Source organism: Mustelus asterias, unplaced genomic scaffold (genome assembly GCF_964213995.1).
Source record: "Mustelus asterias unplaced genomic scaffold, sMusAst1.hap1.1 HAP1_SCAFFOLD_2835, whole genome shotgun sequence".
Lineage (NCBI taxonomy): Eukaryota > Metazoa > Chordata > Chondrichthyes > Carcharhiniformes > Triakidae > Mustelus > Mustelus asterias.
This window is the reverse complement of record NW_027592780.1, coordinates 34,888-45,570: the sequence shown is the minus strand read 5'-3', so window position 1 is coordinate 45,570 and position 10,683 is coordinate 34,888. Positions and strand designations below refer to the sequence as shown.

Below are 10,683 nucleotides of genomic sequence, written 5' to 3'. Positions count from 1 at the left end.
CTGGGGAATCTTTCAATCTTTAAAGATGCCGAGGATTGTATAGGTGTACGGGTGTATGGTTAAATATTTGTATTTGCGCTTATATTTTTGAGCTTGTGTTAGTACATACACGTATATATATATATATATATATATACACACTATGTATGTACATAGTATATTTATGTGAATATGTGTACATATATATATCTGTATGTATACCAGTATATATGTGAATTCGTATATATACATTTGTGTATTTACATATGCCTATAGGTATGTGTTAATATATGAGTGTCTATATATGGGTGTTAATATGTGTGTCTATATGTATGTGTATAAATAGATACATATGTGTGTGACTATATATATTTTTGAGTGCATATATATTTCGATATATATGCACTCAAATATATATTTGCGAATGTGTACATTATATATTTGTGTATATATAAAATTTGTGAATGTATACACATATATGTGTGTATATGTAAATATTATGTGTACATATGTATACATATTTGTGAATGTGTGCATATATGTGTACTTGTGTATATATGCATATGCAAATATGTATATGTATATATTTATTTGTTTCTGAGTTTGTGTGTACACATTTGTGAATGTGTGTATGTTATACATACATTTGGGTGTACATATTTCTGAGTGTGTGTGTGTGTTGGGGGGGGGGGGGAGAAAATAGCCCTTCCTGCAAAAGGATGTGGGCTAGAATAGATTGAGTTGGGTGAGGAATCAGGGGTACATCTGGGGCACATTTGTTTCCCCCCACTCCCTTACTCACCCAGTGTCTGTATGTGAAAGGTGCAAGGCCCAGTATCAATTATAAAGAACAAAAAGAAAAGTCCAGCACAGGCCCTTCGGCCCTCCAAGCCTGTGCCAATCATGATGCCCTAGCTGAACTACAAAAAAAACCTTCTGCCCTTACTCGGTCAATGTCTCTCTATTCCCTCCCTATTCATGTACCCATCCAGATGCCTCTTAAATGTTGCGAATGTGCCTGCTTCCACCACCTCCTCTGGCAGCGCATTCTGTAAACTTGCAGTGATTCTGGTGTCCAGCCATAGTTGCAGGAGGGCTGGGCAGGCCGAGGGATGGGATACTGCTCCCGCTTAATGCAGAAAGCTTTTTTGATTCAGACACTGGCAGGGGTGAGGTGGAGGGGTGGGGGTAGAGAGAGAGCTACTGCACCTGGCTGTTCACGGACACCCCTCACGGAGCTTCCTGGGACCTCCCCCACCCCCTGAGAGTTCCGTCTCCCACCAGCTCAACCTTGTTCCCCCAGAAGCAGCAGGACTGCAGCCCCCCTCCCTCACTCTCTTCCCCCCACCACAACCAACCCTCCAATCTCCCAGAGGAGTGCGAGGGAAGCTTGGCAGGTGGAGTCAGCAGCAAAGGTTGGAACCAGGAATGAGAGAGAGGGCGATAGAGGTGGTGGGAAGAGCTCTGTGGGGGTGGTGGGTTGGAGAGGAATGGGACAAGGTGGAATCGGATAGACACCTTTTGGGGGAAACTCTGTTCCCTAGTAGACAGCCAGAAGATTGTACCTTAGAGTCTAAGATACTAAGAGGTAGCACTCAAACGTTAACTTGAAAGAGGTGGCGTGAGTAATGGGGGTGATTGTGCAAGGAGCAGTATTGGGTGCTTAAGGTAGAAACCAGATTGCATCTCTTTGCAGTAGGTCTTGCATTGGCACAGTGAACCCCTAAAACCCTCACAATGCCCATTCCCGAGGGTGCCAGCGGCAAGGCAGCCAGGATCTTATTGCGTGGCGGAGCAGACTCGAAGGGCGGAATGGCCTCCTCCCGTTTCCGCATTCCTATCCTGTTTGTCGCTGGATTAGAGCCAGGGCAAGAGAGCTATCTTTCCGAGCACCCCACTCTGGTATTCAGCTGGCCTGTCACGTTAAGGGTGAAGGGTAGGATGGAGATTTGGGGGGGAGGGGTGTGAGGGAGGGTGGAGTTTAAACCATCCAAATTTAAACAACAATCCGGCATTGCTTGATCCCCTTTTCAATAGGACCGTGGGCCAAGCGACTGTGACTAACCAACCATTGATATGAACCCTACAGGAGGCTGAGGCCTGTTCCCTGGTGGTCGAGTGCTTGTTGGCACTCCACAAGCTGGGAGAACAAGCTGCCACTGCACACGGATCCCTCAATGGCCCCATTCATATGGTGTGTGCACCTCCGGGCTGCTATCGAGAAAGGTCTGAAGTGCTTTGAGTGCGAATGTGGCCGGATGATCGATTAATCCCTGGGGTACACGGATGATGTCCCATTGAGAACATATTGTTTTGGAAGGGGTGGGTTTCATCGGGGGCTGGGGATTGTCCTAATGCAAGATGGGAGGGTGGTTATGGAGAGCAAAACCCCACCGGTTCACTCTCTTCCTCTCTCTCTCTCTCTCTGCCTGTCTCTCTCTCTCTCATCTGTCAACACTGAGCTCCCAGGGCAGACAGGGCCTGTGCGATGTTGCGCACACACACACACACACACACACACACACCCACACACACATACACTCTCAATGAAAGGGTCTCTTGTCCAACCTGTTCGGCACTGTCCTTTGATTGGCCAGGAAGTGCCGATGAATGGGGCCAGTCAGAAGGCTAGTCTTGCGGTCAAGCGGGGAGGGGGGGAAATGTTTTAAGAGAGAGGAAAAAAACAAAACAAACACATAAGGGACGTGTTTCAGGTCCTGTCATTGAAATGGGCCTTTTTCCTTTTTTTTTCTGGAAGAGCGGGAACAGTCCAGTGCAGACGTGGCACAATGCTGGCAGGAGCAGAGAGACGGGTTCACTGACAGCCACCATTAATGTGTGCCCCCCCCCCCCCCCAAACCTTCACTACCCCCTCCACCTCACCCAACCCCACAATCTGCCTAACCCACACTTCAAATCCATCATCCCCCCCCTTCCCTATCTCTGGAATCTCCTCCAGTCCAAAGACTGGGTTAGGTAGATTGGCCATGCTAAATTGCCCCTCAGTGTCAGGGGACTAGCAGGGTAAAATGTGGGCTTACAGGGATGGGGCCTAGGTGGGATTTTTGATGCAGAGTTGATGGGCCAAATGGCCTCCTTCTGCATCGAATCCTCTAAGATGTATTTATTTTCCTTATTCCTTCATGGGGATATGAGCTTCCCTGGCTGGGTCAGCATTTGTTGCCCTTCCCTAATTGCCCTTTGAACTGAGCGTCTCGCTCGGCCATTTCAGAGGGCAGTTAAGAGTCAACCACACTGCTGTGGCTCTGGGGTCACATGTAGGTCAGACCAGGTAAGGATGGCAGATTTCCTTCCCTGAAGGATATTAGTGAAGTTTTACGACAATCAATGATAGTTTTCATGGTCATTATTAGATTGTTAATTCCAGATTTTTATTGGGTTCGAATTCCACCATCTGTCGTGGTGGGATTCGAACCCAGGTCCCCAATCCCTGGGTTACTAGTCCAGTGACTTTACCACTATGCCACTGCCTTCATTGCGCCCATTGAAAGCTGGCCTTCATCTTAATCAGTCCGCCATTGGTGCTGGGCCTTCAGTTACCTGGGTCCCAAGCTCCTCTCCACTTTTCCACCTCCCTTTCCCCCCCGTCAGACACTCAAACCTCCCTCCTTAATCAGGTGTTTTTTTTGTCATCTGACCTTGATTTTATAATATTCCCATGAATATTAGTGACGGCACGGTGGCACAGTGGTTAGCACTGCTGCCTCACAGCGGCAGAGACCTGGGTTCAATTTCGGCCTCTGGTGACTGTGTGGAGTCTGCATATTCTCCCTGTGTCTGCATGGGTTTCCTCCGGGTGCTCCGGTTTCCTCCCACACTCCAAAGATGTGCAGGTTAGATGGATTGGCCATGCTAAATTGCCCCTTAGTGTCAGGGGGATTAGTAGGATAAATATGTGTGGTTACGGGCATAGGACCTGGGTGGGATTGTGGTCAGTGCAGACTCAATGGGCCGAATGGCCTCCTTCTGCACTGCAGGGATTCTATGATTCTTATTGGGATGCTTCATTGCGTTCAAGGTCCTACATCTATATAACTTGTTGCTGGTGCAACAAGTTATATTGGACAGAATGCATTGCTCCTGCAGGGGTTGCAGTTAATGCAGTCCTCCCAGCCCCCAAACTACCCCAACCCTATCCATTTTGCACACACCTCCCCTCCCCCCCCCTCCTCCCCCACTTCCAAAGGTAGGCTAGTGGTATCGAGACCGAGCTCAAGATTGGCGCTCTTGGACAGATGACTTCTCCCCCTCACCCCTCGTGTCCCAACAGGAACAAGGCCAGATCCCAAGGTCAAAGTGTAAAGGTGATGGCACTGAGGGTAAACCTCCCTCAATGGGCTTGGGTGCAATGGGCGTGATGTTTGGTTCTGAAAGGACTCATTGCATCTTCGCTGCCCCTGGGCCAGTAGTTTGCAGTAGGTTTTTATTGTTTATTTCTCACAGATATATTTAGTGGGAGACGATGGCCAAGCGGTAATGTCACTGGACTGGTAATCTGTAGGCCCAGTTCTGGGACCAGGGGTTCGAATCCCACCCTGCCAGAATTTTAAATTCATTTAATAAAATGTGGAATTGGAACGCTCGTGTTAGTAATGGTGAGCATTGTCGGAAAAAACCCATCTGGTTCACTAATGTCCCTTCAGGGAAGGAAATCTGCCATCCTTACCCGGTCTGGCCTACATGTGACTCCAGAACCACAGCAAATGTGGTTGACTCTCAACTGCCCCTTGAGAGCATCCTGGCAAGCCACCACTAAGAGATGGGCTGCAAAAACTGGCCTTGCATCCCGCGAAAGAATAAGTTATAACAAAAAATGTGAATTTACCAACATCCAATGGGCAAGCTTAATCAAATCTGAGTACAGTATTGGACGGAACCAGATCAAAGCCATGTCACCCCCCACCCCACCCCCCCACATCCCACAATGGGTAACCCACCATAGTCCACTTGCCTCCATCTCTTTGTTCCTGCAAGCCATTCAATGCTCCCCCCAACCCCCCGCTGCCCCCCCCCTCCCCCTCCCCCGTAATGCGGTGCAGCTAGTTTCCTGAAATGCTAGCAATGGCCAGAAGGTGGAGCATTTCCCAGACCGGGAAACCAAACCAATGGATCAGGTTCACTAATGTCCCCTTTCGGGAATAGGAAATCTGCCGTCTTTTTCCCGGTCTGGCCCACGGCGTGACCCCCCCCCCCCCCCCCCCAGACCCACAACAACGTGGCTGACTCCTTCTCATGCCCCCTCTGAAATTGCCACTCAGTGCAAGGGCAATTAGGGAAAACAGGGTTTACGAAATGCAGGGGCCAGTATGAATGAATGAAAAAATAACCACCTCCTTGCCAACTTTGGCCACAGTTGCTGCCTCATAACTTACACTGGCACTCGAGTGTGTGCTCGAATGAACTATAGCTCGGGCAGTGATCCCAGTGAGACCACAGTGGAACCTCCTCATAACCCGGTTACAGGTCCTTACTACCTTTGATTTGATCAATTCTTTATTGGCAAGGGTGGTTTAGTTTAGTTCATTTATTAGTATCACAAGCAGGCTTACATTAACACTGCAATGAAGTTACTGTGAAAATCCCCTAGTCGCCACGCTCCGGCGCCTGTTCGGGTTCACTGAGGGAGAATTCAGCATGGCCAATGCACCCTAACCAGCACGTCTTTCGGACTGTGGGAGGAAACCAGAGGAAGCCCACGCAGACACGGGGAGAATGTGCAGACTCCACACAAACAGTGACCCAAGCCGGGAATCGAATGCCGGTCCCTGGCGCTGTGAGGCAGCAGCGCTAACCACTGTGCCACCGTGCCAGTTGGGGGGGATTTAAGGAGGCACTTGGGTGATTTCTCACAGCTTGAGCTGTTGAAGTACTTCACGAAAGCTGCGCCAAGCCCCGAGTGAGAGGGATATGATTCAGAAGCGGACGTAGGGATTTGGAGATGGGCCGTTGATGTGTGTGGGGTCGGGGGCGGGGGGTGGGGTGGGGGGTGGGGACGGGCACCTCGCTAGGGAGAGGGGTCCGAAATGCTGGAGCGAGGACCCGAAAGCTCGATACTGGATCCTTGAGGGCACAGCGAATAGGTATGCGAGGGAATGAATGGATGGAGTGTACTGCAGAGAGAGAGTCTGGCCCAGCTCCCAGCTAACTGCTCGCTTGCTTGCTCGCTCTCCGCTGATGGTTCACAGGGTGCCCTGGGTGAGTCAGGAGAGTGTGAAACTCCGACTGCAGTCTAGTAACCGCACACAGATCACATTCTTCTCTTGCCCGGGGTCTGTGATTGTGTGTGTGTTTGTGGAGGATGGTGTGGAGTCATTATTCTGCACTGTGCAAACTTATGACTGTAAACTTCAGAAGCTTTAATAGCTGCAGGGTCACCGACCTTTCCCACCCTAGCACAGGAGCGAGAGAAACCTACCCGGGGATGGGGAGGGGGCGGGGGGAGAGGGAGGGAGCTAGGAAGTGAAGTGGGGAGAGGGGGAACGGAATGGTTGGGAGGGGGGGGGGGGGTGTAGAGATCCCACCAGATGCTACGATGAAACAGAGTCTTAGGTTTGGCTGAGATACCAGCCTGAGACTCATTAAATTTAAAATCAGTGCGAAGCCACTTAGGACGGAGATTGAGGAGAATTTTTATTTTTTCAATCCGCGGGGAGAGCGAATCTGAGGATCGCTCAGCCACCGAGCACGTTTCAAAAAGAGATTAACAGATTTCTAAATGCTAGGGATGTAAAGGGATAGTGCAGGGAGACGGTGGTGGGGAGGGACCGGGTGGGGGGTACATCGAAGTGGATGGCCGGCCGCCATTGTACGGATGGGCTGAATGGCCTTCTCTTCCTCCTATGTCCCTGTAATGGGTGGGGGAGGCTGGGAGCTGTGGCTTTACGGCTTCCAAGATGGAGCATGGCAAGTTGCCACATTTGGCACTGAAGAATGCCCACAGGGAGGAGATCTCCTGCCATCCAATTGCCGTGCAGTTAGTTGCCAAAACATTAACCGTTTCTATCCTGGTACTCTTTTTAATAAGGTGGTCTCAGACACATCACTTAGTCAGCCTAAGCATAGGGGAGGGTGTGGGGGGTGGGAACAGTAGCATAGGGATAATGTTATTGGACTAGTCCAAAGCTAATGCTTCATGACTTCACCAAGGCAGCCCAGTGGAATTTAAACGTAATTGTTACACTTGGAATTAAGTGCTGGTGCCAATCAACACTATCCGATTCTACTAAACCCGCTTGCTTCATTCAGCTCGCCAGACCTACTTGCCCTCCTTGCCCAATCTAGCCTCCGGGTGACTCCCTCACCCAGAGCAGTATTGGCCACTCTCCCCCCAGCGTCCCGCCAGCACTTGAAATGATTCCCGTCTGCCACTCGGAAGGCAATTAGGGATGAGCAATAAGTATTAGCCTTGCCAGTAGCCCCCCACCCTCTCCCCCCCCCAAGTATGAATGAAAGAAAAATGAAACACCACTCAGTGGGGGAATTGGCCTATTTGAACCCAAGCTTGACCTGCATCAGGTGATTAACAAGACCCCCTCCCTCACCAAACCCATGGAAAGTACCCTGAAAGTGGTCAATGCAATCGAGCTTCCCGCTCAAGTTACATAGCTGCGAAACAAGGGGCCAACTTGTCAGAGGGCTGAAACTCGAAGGGCTGGGATCGATGATCGTGGCAAGCTTGAATTCCCTTTGCACGAAATTTCGAAGGAATGGATGCGATTGGTGATGAGTTCTCCCTGGTGGTCTAGTGGTTAGGATTCGGCGCTCTCACCGCCGCGGCCCGGGTTCGATTCCCGGTTAGGGAACGTTATTTTAGGGGAGAAAAAAACCAGAGGTAGGGGAGAAAAAAACCAGAGGGCATGGGTTAAGGGTGAAAGGAGAAAAGTTTAAAGGGAATATTAGGGGGGGCTTCTTCGCGCAGAGAGTGGTGGGAGTGTGGAATGAGCTGCCGGATAAAGTGGTAAATGCGGGGTCACTTTTAACATTTAAGAAAAACTTGGACGGGTTCATGGATGAGAGGGGTGTGGAGGGATATGGTCCAAGTGCAGGTCAGTGGGACTAGGCATAAAATGGTTCGGCGCAGACAAGAAGGGTCAAAAGGCCTATTTCTGAGCTGTAATTTTCTATGGTTCTATGGTGGGATTTTATGGCCTCGCTCATCCCGAAACCGTAAAATCCCGCTCGAGGTCAAAGGACCGTCCCATTGTCCGCCCCTCACCCGCTCCCATTCCCGTGACGGGCGGAGCGGTAAAATTCCGGCTGATGAGTCCAGGATGTTTTTTGAGATTTGTCAGTTCTATAAGATACAAAGTGTTGCAATACCATGGGATGTAGCTGCCTCTGTGTGAACGTTTCCTTACTCCTAAGTCGTATGTTTATTGGCGAGCGGGGGTTCAATGAAATGGGTCATTGCGGTGGTGTGAGTCCACATGGATGGGCTATTGGGCTCACTGATGGGCTACTGGGTGGCCCCTCAGTTCGAGATGCAATGGCAGATGGTTAATCGGACAGTTGCAGTATGGGCTCGATGACCTTTATGGGTTGGAATGGGCTCGCTCGTTGGCCTGACCGTTCTGTTTGGTCAGGTGAGTGCTGTGAACTAGTTAAGTCAGGGGACTGGTGCAAATGGATGGCCTGATTGGTACATTAGCTGTTCCGGTTTTCCCTTTTTTTGTTAATTCATGGGATGTGGGCATCACTGGCTGGGCCGGCATTTATCGTCCTTTCCTAATTGCCCCTGAGCAGGCACTCCCGAGCCGTGTGGCTGTCTGGGTCAGATTACAGGAATGGACGTGGGAGTGAGTGGTTGGTTCAGACTTGCTCTCGCTGTGCTGAACCTTCTGTAAGTCATAGATAATCTTGTTCAGCCTAATGAGCCAAGCTGGAGTCTGCCATCTGTGTAAGGGCAGCAACCGATAGATGATTATATTCACTGGAATTCGGAAGAGTGAGGGGGGATCTCATTGTAACTTATAAAATTCTAACAGGGTTATCATAAAAATCATAGAAACCTTACAGTACAGAAAGAGGCCATTCGGCCCATCGAGTCTGCACCAGCCACAATCCCACCCAGGCCCTACCCCCATATCCCTACATATTTTACCCGCTAATCCCTCTAACCTACACATCTCAGGACACTAAGGGACAAATTTAGCACGGCCAATCAACCTAACCCGCACATCTTTGGACTGTGGGAGGAAACCGGAGCACCCGGAGGAAACCCACGCAGACACGAGGAGAATGTGCAAACTCCACACAGACAGTGACCCAAGGTTAGACAGGGTAGATTCAGAAAGGATGTTCCCAATGGTGGGGGAGTCCAGAACTAGAGGTCATAGTTTGAGGATAAGGGATAAACCTTTTAGAACTGAGGTGAGGAGAAATTTCTTCACCCAGAGGGTGGTGAATGTGTGGAATTCACGACCACAGAATGTAGTTGAGGCCAAAACATTGTCTGATTTCAAGAAGAAATTAGATATAGCTTTTGAAGCTAAAGGGATCAAGGGATATGGGGACGAAGGCGGGATCAGGATATGAATTTGATGATCAACCATGATCATAATGGACGGCAGAGCAGGCTCGAAGGGCTGAATGGCCTCTTCCTGCTTCTAGTTTCTATGTGACGATATGCGAAGGTGCCCCAACTTTAAGGACCATGGAACGAAGGGACCATCTAATTGAAATCTGGTGAGCTTGTCAAAGTCGCCGTGGAGACACGACCCGTGTTTGACCTCTGACATTTAACCAGCCATAAGTCATAAGGTGACAGGTGGGCCCGGCTGCAGCTCAGCGACTTGTCTTTCGGGGGTCCCTTGTTTCGATTGGGTCCTTTTCGGGAATGCCAGCAGTCAGGGTGGGTGAGTAAGCCCACGGCTGAAAATGTGAAATGATCCCAGTGTTTCGATTTGTCAGGAACACCTCACTGATTTCCTGAATGCCACAGAAAGATCCCGAGCTGAAATCTTATCTGGACAAATGGGATTCCTGTTCATGTGGATTAGTGATGTAAGTTCAGCTGTGTGGGCCTTGGTATCTGTGTGTGCAGATTATGCACAGATATGGGTAATAACTGATGGGAAATAATGCAACAGTGCTAATATTTCTGTGGATTTTGATATAACTCTAGATATTCAAATCATACATTTGGGGAGCAGTTGCAGACACGATGGGCCAAATGGCCTCATTCTGCACCAGAACAATCCTGTGATTGCCTGGAGATTTGAAGACCTGCTTTGCTGTATCTTTCTTGTTTGATCATCCGTAAATAATATAAGCTGGCCTGCCCAAATTCCCAGCTTTAATCTCACAGACACACATAAACCAGCAGAGCCTCTTCATGTCGACATGAAAGCCTCTGTGGTTTTGTTGCTGTAAGGTTCCAGGGCTCATCTGTGGAACAGTGACTTTTCAGGTTGAAGTGCGGCAAGAGACCTCCCCAGAGATAAGAATCAAGAGGCTTTCTCCAAATTAAATTAGTTGCGAAAGCATAAATAAAGCCTTGCTTTCCTCGCCCACTTTTTGTGTCTGTACAGGTAAGGGTGTGTCATATAGTGGAGCAGCACTTTTATTATTCATAGCGTTTCTACAGGGCAGGAGGAGGCCATTTGGCCCATCGAGTCTGCACCGGACGCACCCGGCCCACAACCCACCTTCCTCCCCCCACTGTCCTATCCCCATAACCCCACT

The 10,683-nt window shown here is 49.6% G+C and overlaps 1 non-coding gene across 1 annotated transcript; it reads left to right on the top strand.

Annotated features, from left to right (window-relative positions):
* Positions 1–7,730: 7,730 nt before the first annotated feature.
* trnae-cuc (transfer RNA glutamic acid (anticodon CUC)) lies at positions 7,731–7,802 on the top strand. Its single transcript has one exon. It is a non-coding gene; the product is annotated as a tRNA-Glu (tRNA).
* Positions 7,803–10,683: the final 2,881 nt, after the last annotated feature.